The sequence below is a fragment of the Gobius niger genome (genome assembly GCF_951799975.1).
Source record: "Gobius niger genome assembly, chromosome: 21".
NCBI classification, from domain to species: domain Eukaryota; kingdom Metazoa; phylum Chordata; class Actinopteri; order Gobiiformes; family Gobiidae; genus Gobius; species Gobius niger.
In genome coordinates, this window is record NC_136872.1 from 9,766,779 (window position 1) to 9,786,637 (window position 19,859).

Here is a 19,859-nt window from a genome sequence, read left to right on the forward strand (position 1 = left end):
ACACACATCCAATGGCCTCCAATCATTATCTTATCACACCTTAATGACAAAGTAACCACAAATCAATATAAATGCCATAAAATTACATGTATGTAATACTTCGCCATACTTTTACTTACGTATCTTTCTCCATTCATTTGTATGAGGACAGAATGCTAAATTCAAACAGGCTCGGGAAGCCGTTGGCCGACCGCTGTAGGAACAGTCATATGTCCATCAGTGGAATTTAAACGGTAGCAGTGAAGAAGTGGAAAAGGAGAGGGTGAGGAGGTTACAGTTCTGCTGCTGCGGCGAATGCGGGTGGAGGAGAGTTGTGGTCGCAGCTACAATGGAGGGTTCAGTGAGGTGAAAGGTGATCGATTGAGAAGGAACTGGCAAGTGACATGCAGTAGTTTCGTTTGTTGAAATTCGTGTCAAACTGTTCGAAAATCTCACACCAGTGCGCGGATAGTGTTGTTTAAAAATTGTAAAAATGTGTCATTAGATTCCTTTCTCACTACGGTTGTGCACGTGAGAGGATAAAGAGAAATGGTGGCGTTACAGTCTTTGTGATAATTGCTCATCATGGCTGGGCCTTGGAGCAGAACCGCCGAATTTGCATGTGTTTAACAACTGTCTCACCCACAGTCCTTAGCTGCATTACGCCAAATCCTTTATGAATAATGAATGTGGGAGGCCTCAGACAAGCTCGGCAGCCGTTAAGACATTTAACAGGAGCGGAAGAGACGCAGCCGGAGAAATTATGAATGAAATGGGCCAACAGTTAAAGCGCTGCGACTTTTAAAACACGTTTTTGCTAAATGCGTACAAAACCCGAAGCCCCGTTTGGACTCTCCAAAGTTGTTTTTCAGTTCCGAGTGACCAAACAGATCTAATCAAATTATTCCGTCAACCGAGGTGAAAATTTGCATCCTCGTCGTAGCTCCTCCAGCTTCGACGACTTCAGATGACCTGCAATTACGCGCGAGTTAACGTCCAACGCTTTTTTTTTTTGGTGCCGAACATCAAACTCCCCCCCCATCAATTCTTATCAGCCGCTAACCCGTCACAGATAAGGCTTTGTTTACCTAACTCTCTAATGGCTCACCTCCCCGATGAGTGCCGCTTTTCCTCGCAAAACAATTCATTATCGCTGCCGAATTTACCCACGCAATCACAGCCGTTCCCTTTTTTTTTTTTTTTTTTTTTCCGCAAATTAAAGAGCGCACCGTCCACCTGCAAGTCCTGACGGATGGGCTCGTCCTGCCCACATCGCGTTCTCCAAAAAAAAACAACACACACACACACACTGGTAAAGCTTGCATTATTTAGCGTCCGACTTCGGGGGCGAATCCGGTGGGGGGAAAAAAAAAAAAGGCGAAGTCTCCTGCATATTCATGTCTTATTTAAGGCCGACGCGCAGGTGAAGCTAAGTGCGTGTTTGCGCGCGCTCCTCCGCCTCGTCAGATCTTGTTAATTGCCGCCTTCCCCGCTGTTTTAAAAAGTTGTGACTAGCGCACCCCAAGCTGTCACTCGGCTTCTATTATTTACCCGCTCAAATGAGAGAAAAATGTTCCCGCCGACATTAACGACTTCGCCGGAGAGAGAGAGAGAGAAAGAGAAAGGTAGCGGCGGAGAGCGAGCTAATTAAAAGGACTGACGCACATCGCCATTACGTGGAATTTAGTGCGGATACAGCAATGCACATCCAACGACGCCATCTTCTTTTAATTACCTGCACTTGGAGAAAGTTTTGCGCCGAGATAACAAACAATTAATGTCACGGACTGCGGCAGCGAACGCATGGGAGCGCATTGTAAAGGGGAGTTATCCGAGGCCAAGATGACAATTAGCGGAAGGTAAAGGAAGTTGCGAAAGTTGCAAAGTAAACAGTTATGGTATACGGAGTGGAGTTGGCGTGTCTAATTCAAGCGATAACGGTCGAGATACTAAATCTTTGGACTCGGAAGTCAATATTTCGAGTTTGTTTGAGCAGGATTTGAAAGACCTAAAAGTGTCGGGTGTTCAATAATATGAATAACCAGATAATCGTGGTCCCTTTCTTAACTTCGTAACTTTTACTTTATTTGCAGGAGTGTCTGAAATCTTGCTTACGCAAAAAAACGTGTGCTCAATTTCAAGACAATCCAGTCACAGGCGTTTATTCAGTGCGATCCACTCAAATAGGGAAGAAGACATTTCCCAAACCCGTATCATGCAGTCAGCTTTACAACTGGGTTCACAGCCTGTTGATTTCAGAGTCTAGGGTTTGATATGGACGGATCATGCTGCTTTCCGATTTGTTAATTTGTTTACCTTAACGCTACAATGATGACGAAACCTTCTGTTGGTCTGTAACTGCAGTAAATTAGAATAACTGCCTTGTATAAAATGTCTCTCTCAAAATGGCTGTAGCGAATGTCTTGAAATAGGCCTCTGTCTCTTTAAGAACCTCTGACCCTTTCCGACACGCCCCCTCCACACGCTGTCTGTGGCATCAGTGGGGAGGGGGTTCTGCTGAGGAGCAGTGGTTGGTTACTCGGCTGGTGACGAAAGCTCGGAGGCGTCTCCAGGAGGTGGGGGCGTTCCTAGGAGGACTCAGGCAAACCTATCCCTAAAATGGCCGCCATCAGAGTTTCTACAGATTACTCAAAAATACATGAATGTGCCAAGGCAACACTTCAGGCATGTTTTTAATGAGGGAATGACATAATAACGTGATGTAAAGCTTGAAACAGTTGATTTTGCATAATACCCCCCCTTTAATAAATCCTTTTCGTAGTCCCTCTGGGGGTGATGCAAGTGTTAATGGGATGATTTGGGGGTCTTTCATCTCCCCCATGGTGTCTCTGATCAGAAAACTGCAATTGCAATACACACTAATGGAATTATGAAGAAGAAGCTAACAGGCTAACGGGCAAAGCTAACTGCGGGCTAGCACCACTTAAACAGTATTTACAGCCAAGTTCGAGTGAAAAAAATGATCTTCATTGTGTAATTGGATGTACAATATCCCTCTGTCCCTTTGTCTTTTCTGTCAGCGTAGTATTTACTCTCACGGACAATTAATGAGTAAAAAACTGCAACATGCCACGACACCTGCAGTGGCGCCTATGGCCTCTAGGGGCATTTAAGAACCGAGCAACACCAAAAAACACAAGATGAAGAAGAGTTAGGTTGATCTCAAAAGTCACCCACAATGGTCATCCATAATTGTATTGCAGCTATTTGAAACCCTGAAGTAAACCGTGAGAACTAAAGCAATTATTTTGCCCTGCAAGTCAAATATTCCATTATTTTTTGTGTGCCTCTACTTCTCAAAAGAAGTTGTTTTTAAATGCAAATTTTCAATTACCAAATCTGAATCCTTGCCACAGGCTCGCCACACTCTGTCGACCCACCTTGACAATGGAGCCGTTGATCACGGCGCAGGCTCGGAGTCCACTTAAATATATTCATTACCTTCCCCCCCAAAAAAACAATTACGTTTTTATGATTGGTGCCTGCGTGAACCTCTGTCACATTAAGACATAATTAGGCATTAATCCAGTTGTAATTACACTACAAATTGTACGAGGCGCGTAACATGTTGTTTCCTCGTCTTAGCAGGAAGCCAACTTTTAATTAGAAAGGGTTAGTGGGGTTTAAAAACACATCGCAGCGGGCGATTTTCTTCTCCAGGCACGTTCGCCAAATGCATGTAGACGTACCAAGAGTTTGTACAACCGGCTTTAGCAATTGATTTTCAAGCACTGCTTCAACATTTGTGTTCTTGTTGAGTTACAGGAAAGTGTTGGGTTTAATCCTGAAGTCAGTGAATTAGCAACCTTAATAACTCAAGTGAATGAGAATGAGAGGTTGGCTGTATTAGGCCTGTAGAAGAATGAGTCTTCAGCCTTACCAGCCTTTCCTAACATCAGCAAAGCTTTTGTAACTATTTTGATTGTACATGAAAAGTAAATCTGTTTGAAAAGAATCACGGACAGTTCTGTGCTTTGTCAAAGGGTTTTTTATTATGTTCCCATTGGCAAAGTCCTTCTGAACCTCCGAATTGACTTGAATAGAAACCCCCCCCTTTATCCGAATGACGGTTGACCTCTTTGGTAAATAGAACAAACTGTCAGGTCAGTATGGGCGTACTGGATGTCAAAAGCTGTGTTCAGCTTTAACAACAAATTGCGACATCCGCAGCCGGGCCTTTGTCTCCAGGATATAGCACATCCATCCAACCCATTCCTCTCCGCGCTGCAAGGGAGCAGACATGTGCCACAGTGGCTCATGTCTGCATGAACGCCATATGCACAACCCCGACGTGTTTCATTCACACCTTTAAATTAAATGTGTATTTTCCTCTTGTCTGTCCTCGCTCTGAAAATGTGAGAATAGCATGCAAAATTAAACTGGGGCACATTTTCAATAGGATGCTGCTGTGCATTGAAAAAGGTGAGATAGTTTTTAAATTAAGTTGCAAAGAGGGCGACTTTTCCAAACTGAAGCAAGTTTACAGTCTGTACCTTACTGGAGATGTTCAAATATTGTCGCCTGGACCTGGTTGCTTGAGTTGAGCACGTCTACTTCTTGCTCTTGAAGTCGGGGTAATTCTGAATTCTGAAGATTAAACCCAAGTCCAGTCAACAAATTTGGAAATCTATAGTATGGATGATCCCTGGATGACACAGAGGGCCCTAACTTGTGCCTGGAGCAACACATTGGTCTTGACAAGGCTGTCATCTTGCACGTACACAACTGCTGCCCCAGTGGCCTGAAGGCATGAGAAAAAAAAGGATCATGATTCGTGGTCGTCCTTTGTTGCCCTTTGCATTGTGCTACAGCCTCATGTTCTTCATTCAGCTCTTAGACTACATCCTTGTTAAGCGTGCACAAGACAAACTACAAAGGTTATTTATCCCATTGTGAATTAAACCGAGAGGAAGAGAATATGATACCGATGGTCCCGCTCTGGTGCTGGTATTAAAGACTCTCCATGCGGCAGAAACCTGATCCAAACACCAGCAAGTGTTCACCGCCCTACCCCCCCGGTCCATGAAAAATATTTTATACAGGTGGTAGGACGTGGTTGGGGAACACTATTTCGCCCAGCCGCTATGGGTGTCTGTCCAGCCCAAGTTCAGCCCACATACGGCATCAGGTCTCTGGGCCCGATCTTCTGTGACCAACGTAGGGCCCAGAGACCTAAGAGTCTAAACAAAGATGTTTCACGGTATGATTTTAGAACATTCTTGTTGAAACACTGTTAACCCCCGCCTTAACCAAATGCATTTTCTCCAGTTCATCCAAACGGATCATTTTTTCTCACATTGTGGCTGCGGTTTGCGTCACTTTTCTGTTGCTCTTTTGTGGCTCGTTTTTATCACACATTTTTGTCATTTTATCATTGCCTTTTTTGCCACGTTTTTGTTGCATTTTCATACTCATTTTCGTCTCAGCTTGGTTTAGTCATCGCTACCAAGGACAAGCCTTTAGTGTATGCTTTAGGTCAACCTCCATTAACCGGAGAACCTGGAAAGCACGAGGCTGATAATATGCTCTAGGAATCTGTTTGCTTCTTGTACTTTGCATCTTCGCCGCGATTTCGCTACATTGCATGACTATTGTACGAGTGGACAAAAGAGATTTCAAACATGTCAGATACCGAGAGATAGACAACCTGTATAGAGCATCGCAAATAAGTCTCCAGCAAGTCCCCTGACCGTCCGTAAAACCTCCCTTTGATTCGTGATTTGTCCATTTCAGTTCGGTAAATCCTTTTCATTCCATTCCATCAGAAAGCGCGGTATAGAAATCCACTGAGTTATTGCTTTCATCGACAGAAAAAAGACGGCGCTACACAAGTTAGTCAAGGTTCGCATGTATGCCCTCCAGCGCTGCATCGTCTGCCTTCGATGTCTCCCTCTCTCTCTCACACAGACAAAAGCCTAATATTTACAAGGGGCGAAATGTTTAGAGCTTCTATCGAGGTTGGGTGTGTTTTTTTTTTCTCTTCCTCTCGCGCTGTTTGAAAGGTAAGACCCGAGGTAATGTTTTGGCGTCAGAAGAATACAAGGAGAGAAAGCGCGTGTGTGGGAGTGAGGCTTGAGATGGCAGCGCATTGTTGTCGCTCGCAAACAAAAAAGATGGAAAAAATAAAGGAGATATTGGAAGTTTAGCTTGACAAGTCAGATGTCAGAAGGGCGCGGGAGATTTAGGGCATAAAGACATTTTAACGGTTTTTTAAAGAGCTATTGTGCGGAGAAGGTGAAAACAGCTGAGTGGATGTTAGAGTGTAAGAGGTTAAAATGGCAGTGTGGATGTTAGAATGAGGCCAACAGCTTTGAGAAACAAAAAGAGAGGCGAAGAATTTGAAGACCACTTGACTAACAAAGCCTATATTGAAAGGGAACTGGGGACTGACTGTTTCGCCAGACCTTTTTAGAGCAGTTTGAACTTTTTAGAGAAGTTTTATGGTTGTTCCCTCTTCAATGACATACATAGACTTGTGTTATCCTGTCCTTACCAGCCGCCCAGATCCTGATGCGTTGCACAGATTGCCCCTCTTCTGCAACGCAAAAAGAGGGAAAAATAGTCATCGGGGCCTCGCTACTACAAAAACAACACGCTGCAGCACTTCCTGTACGAGCATCAGAAATAATTCACAACCCTTCACTTTTTCCACATTTGGTTATGTTACAGCCATATTCTAAAAAAAATTAATAAAAATGAAATATTGATATTCATTCATTTATTTATTCATCCATGTTCATATTTTTGTATTTTTTCATACACTTTGCTGGGTCATACATTCATATGAACAGTACATGGGTGAAAAGTAGCATTTTCATTTACTCGTAATCATTGCTCAAGAAGAGACGCATGTTTATGTGAAGAAACCAGCAAATGTGGCACAAGCATAGCAGCGCCGTCTGCTGAGCTACAGCAGGATTTACTAAACATCTGCTTCACTCAGACTGAATTAACACATCAAAGAGGAAACAGAAAACCTTTCTCTGTGGCTTTTACAGTTTGTCAACAGAGTCTCAGTCTGAGTCAGTGTTTAAGCTGCTCAAGACGCTAGCATGCTACCGGTTAGCAACTGTCAACCATTGACAGTTGATTCAATCACCTGTTGATATGTTGTGTTGTATCCAAGGCTAGATGTTTGGTTCAGGGCTTTCTCTTGGCGAGGTCAGAGCTGAGCTGTTGAAGCTAAATGCTAACCGGTAGAATGCTAACCGGTAGCATGCTAACGTCTTGAGCAGCTTAAACACTGACTGACTGGTTCGTCTCTGGTGCCGTGTTTGAACTGTAACTGTATCTTCTTGAGCAATGATTTTGAGTACATCAACATGTCAATCAATTGTCTTTCATTTTCGTCCTGAGTAGAGATATTGTCTCATGTTGTAGTACTGTATAATTTTACTTCAGTATTCAAAATTGCCACCATAACAACAAAAGTCACATGACTGAAAGGCAGGGTCCATGCCCCTTTGCCGTAATTACTGGAAGATCACTGACCAAGCGGCGGTGATCCGTTCAACAATTTGTTACACGCTTTTTGGTGTTTTAAAATCAATACATTTGAACAATTTTAGAATTTTAGAAAACAACTATGGCCATTCCAACATGCAATTTATATTTTTTATATTCCTTAAGCTGCATCTCCTCCTATTTTTTCATTCATCTATAGTTTTGGAACATTTTAATGTAATCTTTAATGAATTCCATGATCTTGCCCCCGCAACCAAGAGACCCCCCTGTCTTATTGAGGTTCGGGAGAAAGGTACACAAAGGTTTCCTTTTCGTCTTGTATAATAGGTGATCAGTTTCTTCTAAATGTGTTCTGGTACCAACTTATGCTTAATTTTCCACATGGTCAATACAATTTAAATTAACAAGGTCTTTTAATGTTAACAGTTTCACAACAAGGTCATTAGAGCCTATTGATAATGATTACAGGCTATCACTGTAAGAGCACGTTACTCTGGAACTCCACCACCGAGTCGGACTAATACATTAAAGAAAAGAAAAGGAAGATGCTTTAGAGCTGTAGATTCTGTTTTGCCCCATAGAGAATATTGGAAGCTTTACTCTGCTTCCTCATAGCACCCATCTGTGTGCTGCTAGAGAGCCTTTAACCATTAAAGAAACTGCAGACACAAGGCCAGTGTTAGTTAGTGAAATGGTAACTGTAACACACAGAAAATGACAATGTGACATGTCTTCAAACCACTCGTACCAGGGCTTTAATTACAGTTTCAGTAAAGGTTGTACCATGTCACTACAGACAGTGGCACTTTGCATGCGACAATGGTAAATACGCGGTACAGCATAAGACATTGGAAACATGGACGCCTCTAAAAGCAATAAGATGATATAACATAAGCTTGCGTGGGATTTAACTTTGACGACGCACATCTGCAAACAGCGAACATATGATTCCCGCCGCGCTCGCCTCCCTTTGTTCTGAGTGGCTGTTTTGGCCGGGCCCGTCCAATTAAACTGAAGGACAGAATAAAGGCAACGGCACTCGCAAAACAAAAAAAAACAAAAAAAAATCACACCCTTTTTCTCATTTCCTCTCGTCATGTTTTTCCCTCCAAAAATCTGTCACCGCGAATCAACCGCCGCCGCCTCTATCAACGATATGCAACAAATAAAAAGTGACTGGCACCAAATTATTTCCAGCCTGATAGATGTTAGACTAGCTTTGTCAGTGTTGTCACCGCGACGCCGGATCTTTTCTCGTTTGGAATAATTGAAAGAGTAAGTGAGATTTCAGACTTCTTGGTGTGTTAAATAAATATATATATATATGATTTGTATGGGGGAAAAAAAAAAAAGTTGATTTCTTTCTACTCTGTGATGGAAATAATGATATTGGTGTGCCGCGCTATAGCGACTAAATAAATAAACAACAAACAAGGAGAAATTAGGTGGGGAAAAACATAAAAATATGGCTTCAAAAAGTCGTGACACTGACAAAGACAACAGAGTGGATGGCGCGTGCACCCACCTGAGGTTTTCGGGGAGCGTCATTAAGGAAGAAAAATGAAAAATAAACAGGGAGGGGGGGAAGTGTATCGGAGAAAGGACAGGTGCGCGGTTGAAATGATTCCCCGACGTCTCCCCTGCCATAACGCTCTGTTTTTGATGAAGAAGAAGGACGGTCGGCTGTGTCTGTGAAAGATTGCATTTAAAACATGGAGGACAGGGGCGAATAAAAATATATAGGGCTCAGTTCCCCCCCCCCCCCCCCGGATACTTAAGACACAGCCTCTTAAAAAGTACATATTATGTCCTTTTCCATGCCAAGAGCAATGTATCAACAGCTTGGCAGGGGCTCAAACTGAACGGTATGGCATGGACTGAACCATGTGCACCACATACTGATGAGGGTTCCCTAACAAGAGCAGACGTTTGAAAAGTGCTAACTCAGCTTCTTTTAAGCACTAAAGTGGAACACAGTGCCCTTCGGTTTGTGCAAATATATCAAATTCTTTGCTATAAGTGGCAGGAAAAAAACAAAACGCAATATTTTAATTTGAAAACTATAATTTATTTAGACACTGATCACATTCAGAAATGCATTTCCGATAAATCGTCATGTTCACTAAACAGTAGGACACATGGTTACGGGGAGTTTACCAACCAGGGGTTTCACGCTTTCCCTTTCCACAGTTCATGATCCAGCCTCCGTGGATTCTTATTTACACCGACTAAGGCAATGAAAGGAGCAGCAGTGTAAAATATTGATCTCATTGTAACACTTTCCCTCAGTGCAAGTGTGGTTACCAATCAAAAATATTTAGCGATGCTGTGATTATTTGGTGCTTAAATCAGGACTTAACCAGGCAAAACAGAAAAAAAAGTAAGTTTATCTTAGTTCCACAAATCATATAGATTCCATTTAGGAATAACAGTAGATAACAGTATTTTAATCCAAAATAAATATAGTAAAAACCTACTCAACTCAAAATCCACTGTTCCAAATGATTATGCAACTCATCGTTTCAATACATTTTAAAGCTTGTAATTAACTGAAAATGGTCATTTGTTGAATTTGTGGCATTAGGAGGTCATATTTACTGAAATCAAAAGCTATTTCAATCAAAAATATCTCAACAGGTCAAGTTATATTTTACCATAGGAGCCCTTGTGTGAAAGCAGCTTCAAAATTCTTAAATCCCTTAAACTTGTGAGTTTTTGGACAGTTTCTGCTTGGATTTCTTTGCAGGATGTTAGAATAGCCTCCAAGAGCTGCTGCTTGGATGAAAACTGCCTCCCACCCTCATAGAAGTTTTTTTTTTTTGTTGAGGCTCCAGGTTCTCAATAGGGTTGAGGTCAGGGGAGGAGGGGGTCCACATCATGAGTTTCTCTCCTTTTATGCCCATAGCAGCCAGTGATGCAGAGGTATTCTTTACAGTATGACATGGTGCGTTGTCATGCATGAAGATTAGCTTGCTAGGGGAAGCACGGCTCTTCTTTTTGTAGCATAGAAGACAGTGGTCAGTCAGAAACTCCACATATTTTTCAAAGGTCATTTTCACACTTTCAGGGAGCCTAAAAGGGCCTAAAGGGACCGACTAGCTCTGTCTCTGTCTGATTATTTGGTGCTTAAATCAGGACTTAACCAGGCAAAACAGAAACAAAAGTAAGAGATTGATAGTTTATTTTAGTTCCACAAATCATATAGATTCCATTTTAAACAAAAATCACAGCCCTCGAAAAAATGTTTGTCAAAAGTTCATTGATTTGTACTGTGCAATGTCTTTTTAGCATCTCCCGTCTTTAGGAGTGAAATCCAGTTTTTATCCTGGGCATGATCCCAGCTTATACCGTCTCTTGGTCCCAAAAAAGTGTCCGGTCCTGTTGAGCAATGTCCAGACGCTCAAAGTCCGTCAGAGTTGGGTAACCGCCCCAAACCCAGGCTTTAGTCTGTGAGGTAAGGCCTGATCCCTTCAGTAGTCCGGTTGGTAAGCGCCATTCACTGTGCCGCGTGACTTTTAACTGTATTTTAAGCCGTGTACTTTTCCGTCCTGCCTGATCAGGGGGCTAGGGTTAGGTTAACCTCAGGGGGAACCACAGAAGAAGAGATCCACTCCCATGAACGAACAGGCTATAGACCCAGGGCCGATGTGAGTCCCTCAGCAGACGGGCCAAGATCACAGAATGTCCAGTCCTTGTTGGAGCTTCACTTCTTCTTGTCCAGATCCTGTAGGCGGGGTTCTTCTGTTCCTCCGTGGACAGGGCTGAAGACCATGACACCAACCTCCCACCATCTGCAACAGACACTCCCAAGGGGGAGCGGAACAGTGGACACCATGTGAATAGTAATGAACTGAAGTAGAGGATAGCGCTCAGTGTACCGTACTTCCCACAGCAGTGTCCCTCCTAAGGCAGCTTTGCTTTAGGCGTTGGGTTATTTATTTATTTATTTATTTACCGACCTGATCATGAGGTAAATCGGAGAGCCTAGCCTAGTCTTAAATGTCGAGACTGTGTCTGCCTCTTACATAAAAACGGAGCTTGGTAGATAAAGGCTCTACCTCCTACAGAGATTTTGGAGACTCGAGTAATCACTAGTAGCCCTAAGTTTTGGAGAAATATAAAAAAACATATTGTGATCGTACTCACAAAAACACTAAAATACCGTAAATTCCGTACTATTGAGCGCAACAACATTTATTAGGATATTTTTTACACACCTGGTCAACAAGCCGCAGCTCTTCTAAGCAATACATGATTTTTCTCTTTGTGCGTGTTCTGTTTTACAAAGAGAATAGTGGCATACGGGTACATCCACTTCCATTAAAGTTTGTCACAAACTTCATTATATTATTCTTTAAGAGACGCGAATGATTCAATATTATGTGAAGGCATTTGGAAACTAAAAGCCATTTACTGCAGCCTCCATCCACCGCTGGTGAAAAAAAAACATATTTAAACCTAAAATATTCTAGAGATATGTTCTTTTTTATTATTATTGACCTTTATTTAATCAGGACAGTCCCACTGAAATTAAGAATCTCTTTTTCAGGGGAGTCCTGGCCTCAGAGGGGAATCTATTGTACATGTTTTAGTGGTCGGGGAAACCAGAGTACCCGGAGGAAACCTATGCAGACACGGGGAGAAAATGCAAACTCCACACAGAAAGGCCCAGGTGGGAATTGAACCCGTGACCTTCTTGCTGTGAGGCGTGAGCGCTAACCACTGCGCCACCGTGCCGCCCACCCTACCTTAGCTTAGACAAGTTCATGTGTACCTGTCTGATCTTCACACGTGCCTTCAGTCACGTAAACACAGCACAGGCGGCGTTAGCATTTAGCCTGTCCTAATCTCCTCTATAGCTCCAAACGAGGTGAAGATAGAAGCTACCGAGCTCTTCCACGTTTTCCCTGTTTAAATGTGGTTACATGAAGTGTTACACTACAAAGTACTATCACACTAAATTAAATCATGTCAGTTTTCTAAGCAGATAAAAAGGGTGAACTATATTGTAAACAATATCTTCACTTTACTGCTTAGAAAAAACCCACATTGTTTAATTCAGTGTAATTATACCTTGTAGTGTAACACTTCATGTAACCACATTTAAACAGGGAAAACGTGGAAGAGCTTGGTAGCTTCTATCTTCACCTCGTTTGGAGCTATAGAGGAGATTAGGACAGGCTAAACGCTAACGCCGCCTGTGCTGTGTTTACGTGACTGAAGGCACGTGTGAAGATCAGACAGGTACACATGAACTTGTCTAAGCTCAGGTTAGAACAGATCTCTGTCTGCAAAAATGGTGGCCTATTCCTTTAAACTTTGTTATTGATTAACAAAGCTCTACACTATCCGAGAGGTTTAGACCTAGACCTCTAGGGTCTTTGAGGTAAAAATCCCCAGTTGGTCCAACATCTCGGCGGCTGCATTTTTGTTTGCCTCCTCTTTGGTCAAACCGGCCCCGTCCGCCCACAGCTTTCCAAGGGTGACCTTCATGACATAGTGCCATCCCGCTGGGCCGCGCCACTGCTGTACGAGACTGTAGTCGGGGTATCCCACCCAACAAGCCACCAAGTCCGAAAGATACGAACAGGGGTCTGAGTCCACGGTAAATGGCTTCAGCCGCCCCTGTTCAGCCTGAAGGTTCTCAGGCAGGGTCAGATGTTTCTTCAGCTCGCGCAGAATATATGAGGCCGCCCTAGCCTTTGCCTCTTTTTGCTCTGGCCTTGTCCAAATGCAAAGAACTGGCCCACACGAAGTTTTATCTTGAAGGTCCCACGACAAGAGTCCAGGTCCTCGGTCGTCATTTTCAGGTTATGTTTTTGGGACAGTTTGGTCACCTGTGAAGAGAGACAAGAGACAAGGTTACTTGAAAGAAGTACATTTTGAGCTGTAGATTTGAATTGTACTAAACAATGAGTTAACTAAACCCCTAAAACTGGTCTAAAGTTGAGCTACACCAGGCCTAAACAAAATGTAAACATGTCTTTTAGTAGATATTAAACAGCAGTGTGATAGATGTGACAAAATGTCCAATTATTTAAGTTACATTTTACACAAAGGGATGTACATACCTGAGTTAAGATGTCCTCAGCCTCTGGTTCTGGGGTCCTGGAGGTTTGGACCACTGGTTCTGGTTCTGGGGTCTTGGACTGCATCAGGCTGCGCTCAGGGTACCTCACCGACCGGGCCTCCACCCGCTCAGAAAGGTATGGACGGGGGTCCGCGTCGACGGTACATGGTTGACGCCGCCCCTGTTTCGCCTGGGGACGGGTTGTGGTGTTGGCGAATGTCGCTTTGTGAACTGTCAGGGTGGGAGACGGTCGATGGTTGTCACCGAGGGGCAGACGTTTGAGTTCACGCAGCACATATGTGGCGGCCTTATCCCTTGCCTCTCTTTTGCTGCGGCCTTGTCCATACGCAAAGAACTGGCCCACGTGGAGTTTTACCTTGAATGTCCCGCGCCGAGAGTCCAGGTCCTCAAACATCAATTTCAGTTTGTGTTTTAGGGCCAGTTTGATCACCTGTGAAGAGAGAGAAGATGGTTATTTGAAAAGGAATACATTTTGAGCTGTACATTTTAATTGTAATAAACAGTGAGTTAACTAAACCCCTAAAATCCGTCGAAAGTTGAGCTACACCAGGCCTAAACAAAATGTAAACATGTCTTAACCAGGTTTTATTAATGTTGTGGTTAAATCTGTTAAATCTACAATAATGTGTGCCCACTTGCTATGACTGCATAGTATGAGATGTCCGATTACTGCCTTGAATATTGCAATGACATTGTCATTTTGATGTACAGTATTACAAAACCATTTCACCACAGTACAATCCCCCTTATCAAAGCAGAACTCATAAGCACTTCACTTTTTCATGAAATTGTGTCAAAACAGATTTAGAAATACTAAATCATTATTAAACTGAGGCCACAATGCAACTGAATCCGGGAAGTCAAGTGACCGCACTCTGTTCTTTACGCTGTGCTAGTAAAAGTTTGCCAATTTGTTGATGAATTGTGCAGCCCTGTTTTTCAAATGATTCGGCCGGACTGTCTTTTGGAAAATATTCAACAGTGGTGCTACAGATGTGTCAAAATCTTCAAGCAGTTTAGTTAATTTCAGTTGACACAAAGTCATATTTTACACAAAGGGATGTACAAACCTGAGTTATGTCGTCCTCAGCCTCTGGTTCTGGGGACTGAATCGGGCTGTGCTGAGGGTACCTCCTCCACCGGGCCTCTACCCCCTCAGAACGGGATGAACAGGGGTTCGAGTCGACGTTGCGTGGTGTGCGCCGCCCCGGTTGAGCCCCTGTTGAGGCATTGGCGATGTTCGCTTTGTGAACTGTCAGACCCGGAGACTGTTGACGGTTCTCACAGGGCAGATGACGCTTCAGTTCACGCAGCACATATGCGGCTGCTTTAGCCCTTGCCTCTCTTATGCTGTGGCCTTGTCCAAATGCAAAGAAATGGCCCGCATGGAGTTTTGTCCTAAAGGTCCCATGGCGAGAGTCCTCCTGGTCCTCAAACATAATTTTCAAATTATGTTTTCCGGCCAGGGCTTTCACCTGTGGAGAGAGACAAGATGGTTATTTGAAAGACATACATTTTGAGCTGTTCATTTTAATTGTACTAAACAGGGAGTAACTAAACCCCTAAACTTTGTCCAAAGTTGAGCCAAACCAGCTCTTAAACAGGTTTCTCAATAGGATGGACTGTATTTTGGAGTATTTTAAACAATAGTGCGATAGATGTGTCCACAGTTTCAAGTGAAGAGTTCATTTCAGTTGACACAAAGTCTAATCTTATGCTGGGTTTACCAATAACGACGACACGTCACGAATGCCGAGGATCACAAATGAGAGTGGACTTTGATGATCGTCTGTTAAATCCCATTAAGATACGTTAAGGCGTGTTACGAACGTCACAAATGACGCAAAACTGTCACTCGTAACACGTCATGCAAATGTGTAAACTCAGCATTACACAAACAGATACATACCTGGGTTAGGTCGTCCATGGTCGGTGTTTTGGTCGTAGACATCTTCAGAAATGTCAACGTTTGTCAAGTTTGCGGGAGCTTAACAAATACGTGTGTTCTCTTGCGAAGGCAGCGGAGTTATGAGTGTCTTTGCAACGTCATTTACATATGCAACATTCTAAAACACACAGCATTCTGTTACCGAGGACGTCTACGGAATGGTGACATTATCTTCCTGTTTACATTCAAATGTGACGTAGACGTCCTGGTAACAGAATGCTGTGTGTTTTAGAATGTTGCATATGTAAATGACGCTGCAAAGACACTCATAACTCCACTGCCTTCGCAAGAGAACACACGTATTTGTTAAGCTCCCGCAAACTTGACAAACGTTGACATTTCTGAAGATGTCTACGACCAAAACCCCGACCATGGACGACCTAACCCAGGTATGTATCTGTTTGTGTAATGCTGAGGTTACACATTTGCACGACGAGTGACAGTTTTGCGTCATTTGTGACGTTCGTAACACGCCTTAACGTATCTTAATGGGATTTAACAGACAATCATCAAAGTCCACTCTCATTTGGGATCCTCGGCCTCGGCATTCGTGACGTGTCATCGTTATTGGTAAACCCAGCATAAGATTAGACTTTGTGTCAACTGAAATGAACTCTTCACTTGAAACTGTGGACACATCTATCGCACTATTGTTTAAAATACTCCAAACTACAGTCCATCCTATTGATAAACCTGTTTAAGAGCTGGTTTGGCTCAACTTTGGACAAAGTTTAGGGGTTTAGTTACTCCCTGTTTAGTGCAATTAAAATGAACAGCTCAAAATGTATGTCTTTCAAATCACCATCTTGTCTCTCTCCACAGGTGAACGCCCTGGCCGGAAAACATAATTTGAAAATTATGTTTGAGGACCAGGAGGACTCTCGCCGTGGGACCTTTAGGACAAAACTCCATGCGGGCCATTTCTTTGCATTTGGACAAGGCCACAGCATAAGAGAGGCAAGGGCTAAAGCGGCCGCATATGTGCTGCGTGAACTGAAGCGTCATCTGCCCTGTGAGAACAGTCAACAGTCTCCGGGTCTGACAGTTCACAAAGCGAACATCGCCAATGCCTCAACAGGGGCTCAACCGGGGCGGCGTACACCACGTAACGTCGACTCGAACCCCTGTTCATCCCGTTCTGAGGGGGTAGAGGCCCGGTGGAGGAGGTACCCTCAGCACAGCCCGATTCAGTCCAGGATGGCAGAACCAGAGGCTGAGGACGACATAACTCAGGTTTGTACATCCCTTTGTGTAAAATGTGTCTTTGTGTCAACTGAAATTAACTAAACTGCTTGAAGATTTTGACACATCTGTAGCACCACTGTTGAATATTTTCCAAAAGACAGTCCGGCCGAATCGTTTGAAAAACAGGGCTGCACAATTCATCAACAAATTGGCAAACTTTTACTAGCACAGCGTAAAGAACAGAGTGCGGTCACTTGACTTCCCGGATTCAGTTGCATTGTGGCCTCAGTTTAATAATGATTTAGTATTTCTAAATCTGTTTTGACACAATTTCATGAAAAAGTGAAGTGCTTATGAGTTCTGCTTTGATAAGGGGGATTGTACTGTGGTGAAATGGTTTTGTAATACTGTATATCAAAAAGACAATGTCATTGCAATATTCAAGGCAGTAATCGAACATCTCATACTATGCAGTCATAGCAAATGGGCTCACATTATTGTAGATTTAACAGATTTAACATTAACATGAATAAAACCTGGTTAAGACATGTTTACATTTTGTTTAGGCCTGGTGTAGCTCAACTTTAGATGGATTTTAGGGGTTTAGTTACTCACTGTTTAGTACAATTAAAATGTACAGCTCAAAATGTATTCCTTTTCAAATAACCATCTTCTCTGTCTTCACAGGTGATCAAACTGGCCCTAAAACACAAACTGAAATTGATGTTTGAGGACCTGGACTCTCGGCGCGGGACATTCCAGGTAAAACTCCACGTGGGCCAGTTCTTTGCGTATGGACAAGGCCGCAGCAAAAGAGAGGCAAGGGATAAGGCCGCCACATATGTGCTGCGTGAACTCAAACGTCTGCCAACCGGTGACAACCATCGACCGTCTCCCACCCTGACAGTTCACAAAGCGACCTTCGCCAACACCACAACCCGTCCCCAGGCGAAACAGGGGCGGCGTCAACCATGTACCGTAGACTCGGAGCCCTGTCCATACCTTTCTGAGCGGGTGGAGGCCCGGTCGGTGAGGTACCCTGAGCGCAGCCTGATGCAGTCCAAGACCCCAGAACCAGAACCAGTGGTCCAAACCTCCAGGACCCCAGAACCAGAGGCTGAGGACATCTTAACTCAGGTATGTACATCCCTTTGTGTAAAATGTAACTTAAATACTTGGACATTTTGTCACATCTATCACACTGCTGTTTAATATCTACTAAAAGACATGTTTACATTATGTTTAGGCCTGGTGTAGCTCAACTTTAGACCAGTTTTAGGGGTTTAGTTAACTCATTGTTTAGTACAATTCAAATCTACAGCTCAAAATGTACTTCTTTCAAGTAACCTTGTCTCTTGTCTCTCTTCACAGGTGACCAAACTGTCCCAAAAACATAACCTGAAAATGACGACCGAGGACCTGGACTCTTGTCGTGGGACCTTCAAGATAAAACTTCGTGTGGGCCAGTTCTTTGCATTTGGACAAGGCCAGAGCAAAAAAGAGGCAAAGGCTAGGGCGGCCACATATATTCTGCGCGAGCTGAAGAAACATCTGACCCTGCCTGAGAACCTTCAGGCTGAACAGGAGCGGCTGAAGCCATTTACCGTGGACTCAGACCCCTGTTCGTATCTTTCGGACTTGGTGGCTTGTTGGGTGGGATACCCCGACTACAGCCTCGTACAGCAGTGGCGCGGCCCAGCGGGATGGCACTATGTCATGAAGGTCACCCTGGGAAAGCTGTGGGCGGACGGGGCCGGTTTGACCAAAGAGGAGGCAAACAAAAATGCAGCCGCCGAGATGTTGGACCAACTGGGGATTTTTACCTCAAAGACCCTAGAGGTCTAGGTCTAAACCTCTCGGATAGTGTAGAGCTTTGTTAATCAATAACAAAGTTTAAAGGAATAGGCCACCATTTTTGCAGACAGAGATCTGTTCTAACCTGAGCTTAGACAAGTTCATGTGTACCTGTCTGATCTTCACACGTGCCTTCAGTCACGTAAACACAGCACAGGCGGCGTTAGCGTTTAGCCTGTCCTAATCTCCTCTATAGCTCCAAACGAGGTGAAGATAGAAGCTACCAAGCTCTTCCACGTTTTCCCTGTTTAAATGTGGTTACATGAAGTGTTACACTACAAGGTATAATTACACTGAATTAAACAATGTGGGTTTTTTCTAAGCAGTAAAGTGAAGATATTGTTTACAATATAGTTCACCCTTTTTATCTGCTTAGAAAACTGACATAGTTTAATTTAGTGTGATTGTACTTTGTAGTGTAACACTTCATGTAACCACATTTAAACAGGGAAAACGTGGAAGAGCTTGGTAGCTTCTATCTTCACCTCGTTTGGAGCTATAGAGGAGATTAGGACAGGCTAAACGCTAACGCCGCCTGTGCTGTGTTTACGTGACTGAAGGCACGTGTGAAGATCAGACAGGTACACATGAACTTGTCTAAGCTAAGGTAGGGTGGGCGGCACGGTGGCGCAGTGGTTAGCGCTCACGCCTCACAGCAAGAAGGTCACGGGTTCAATTCCCACCTGGGCCTTTCTGTGTGGAGTTTGCATTTTCTCCCCGTGTCTGCATAGGTTTCCTCCGGGTACTCTGGTTTCCCCGACCACTAAAACATGTACAATAGATTCCCCTCTGAGGCCAGGACTCCCCTGAAAAAGAGATTCTTAATTTCAGTGGGACTGTCCTGATTAAATAAAGGTCAATAATAATAAAAAAGAACATATCTCTAGAATATTTTAGGTTTAAATATGTTTTTTTTCCACCAGCGGTGGATGGAGGCTGCAGTAAATGGCTTTTAGTTTCCAAATGCCTTCACATAATATTGAATCATTCGCGTCTCTTAAAGAATAATATAATGAAGTTTGTGACAAACTTTAATGGAAGTGGATGTACCCGTATGCCACTATTCTCTTTGTAAAACAGAACACGCACAAAGAGAAAAATCATGTATTGCTTAGAAGAGCTGCGGCTTGTTGACCAGGTGTGTAAAAAATATCCTAATAAATGTTGTTGTGCTCAATAGTCACAATATGTTTTTTTATATTTCTCCAAAACTTAGGGCTACTAGTGATTACTCGAGTCTCCAAAATCGCTGTAGGAGGTAGAGCCTTTATCTACCAAGCTCCGTTTTTATGTAAGAGGCAGACACACTCTCGACAT

At 43.4% G+C, this 19,859-nt stretch overlaps 1 long non-coding RNA gene across 2 annotated transcripts in view; it reads right to left on the bottom strand.

The window, feature by feature from the left end:
- Positions 1-19,150, bottom strand: part of LOC306980452 — a 359,700-nt gene extending 340,550 nt beyond the window's left edge. For both annotated transcript variants that reach the window (XR_013794025.1, XR_013794026.1), the window contains exons 1-2: positions 19,073-19,150; positions 12,658-12,729 (exon numbers count right to left, since the gene is read on the bottom strand). This is a non-coding gene — a long non-coding RNA (uncharacterized lncRNA). The remainder of the gene's footprint in view (positions 1-12,657; positions 12,730-19,072) is intronic.
- Positions 19,151-19,859: the final 709 nt, after the last annotated feature.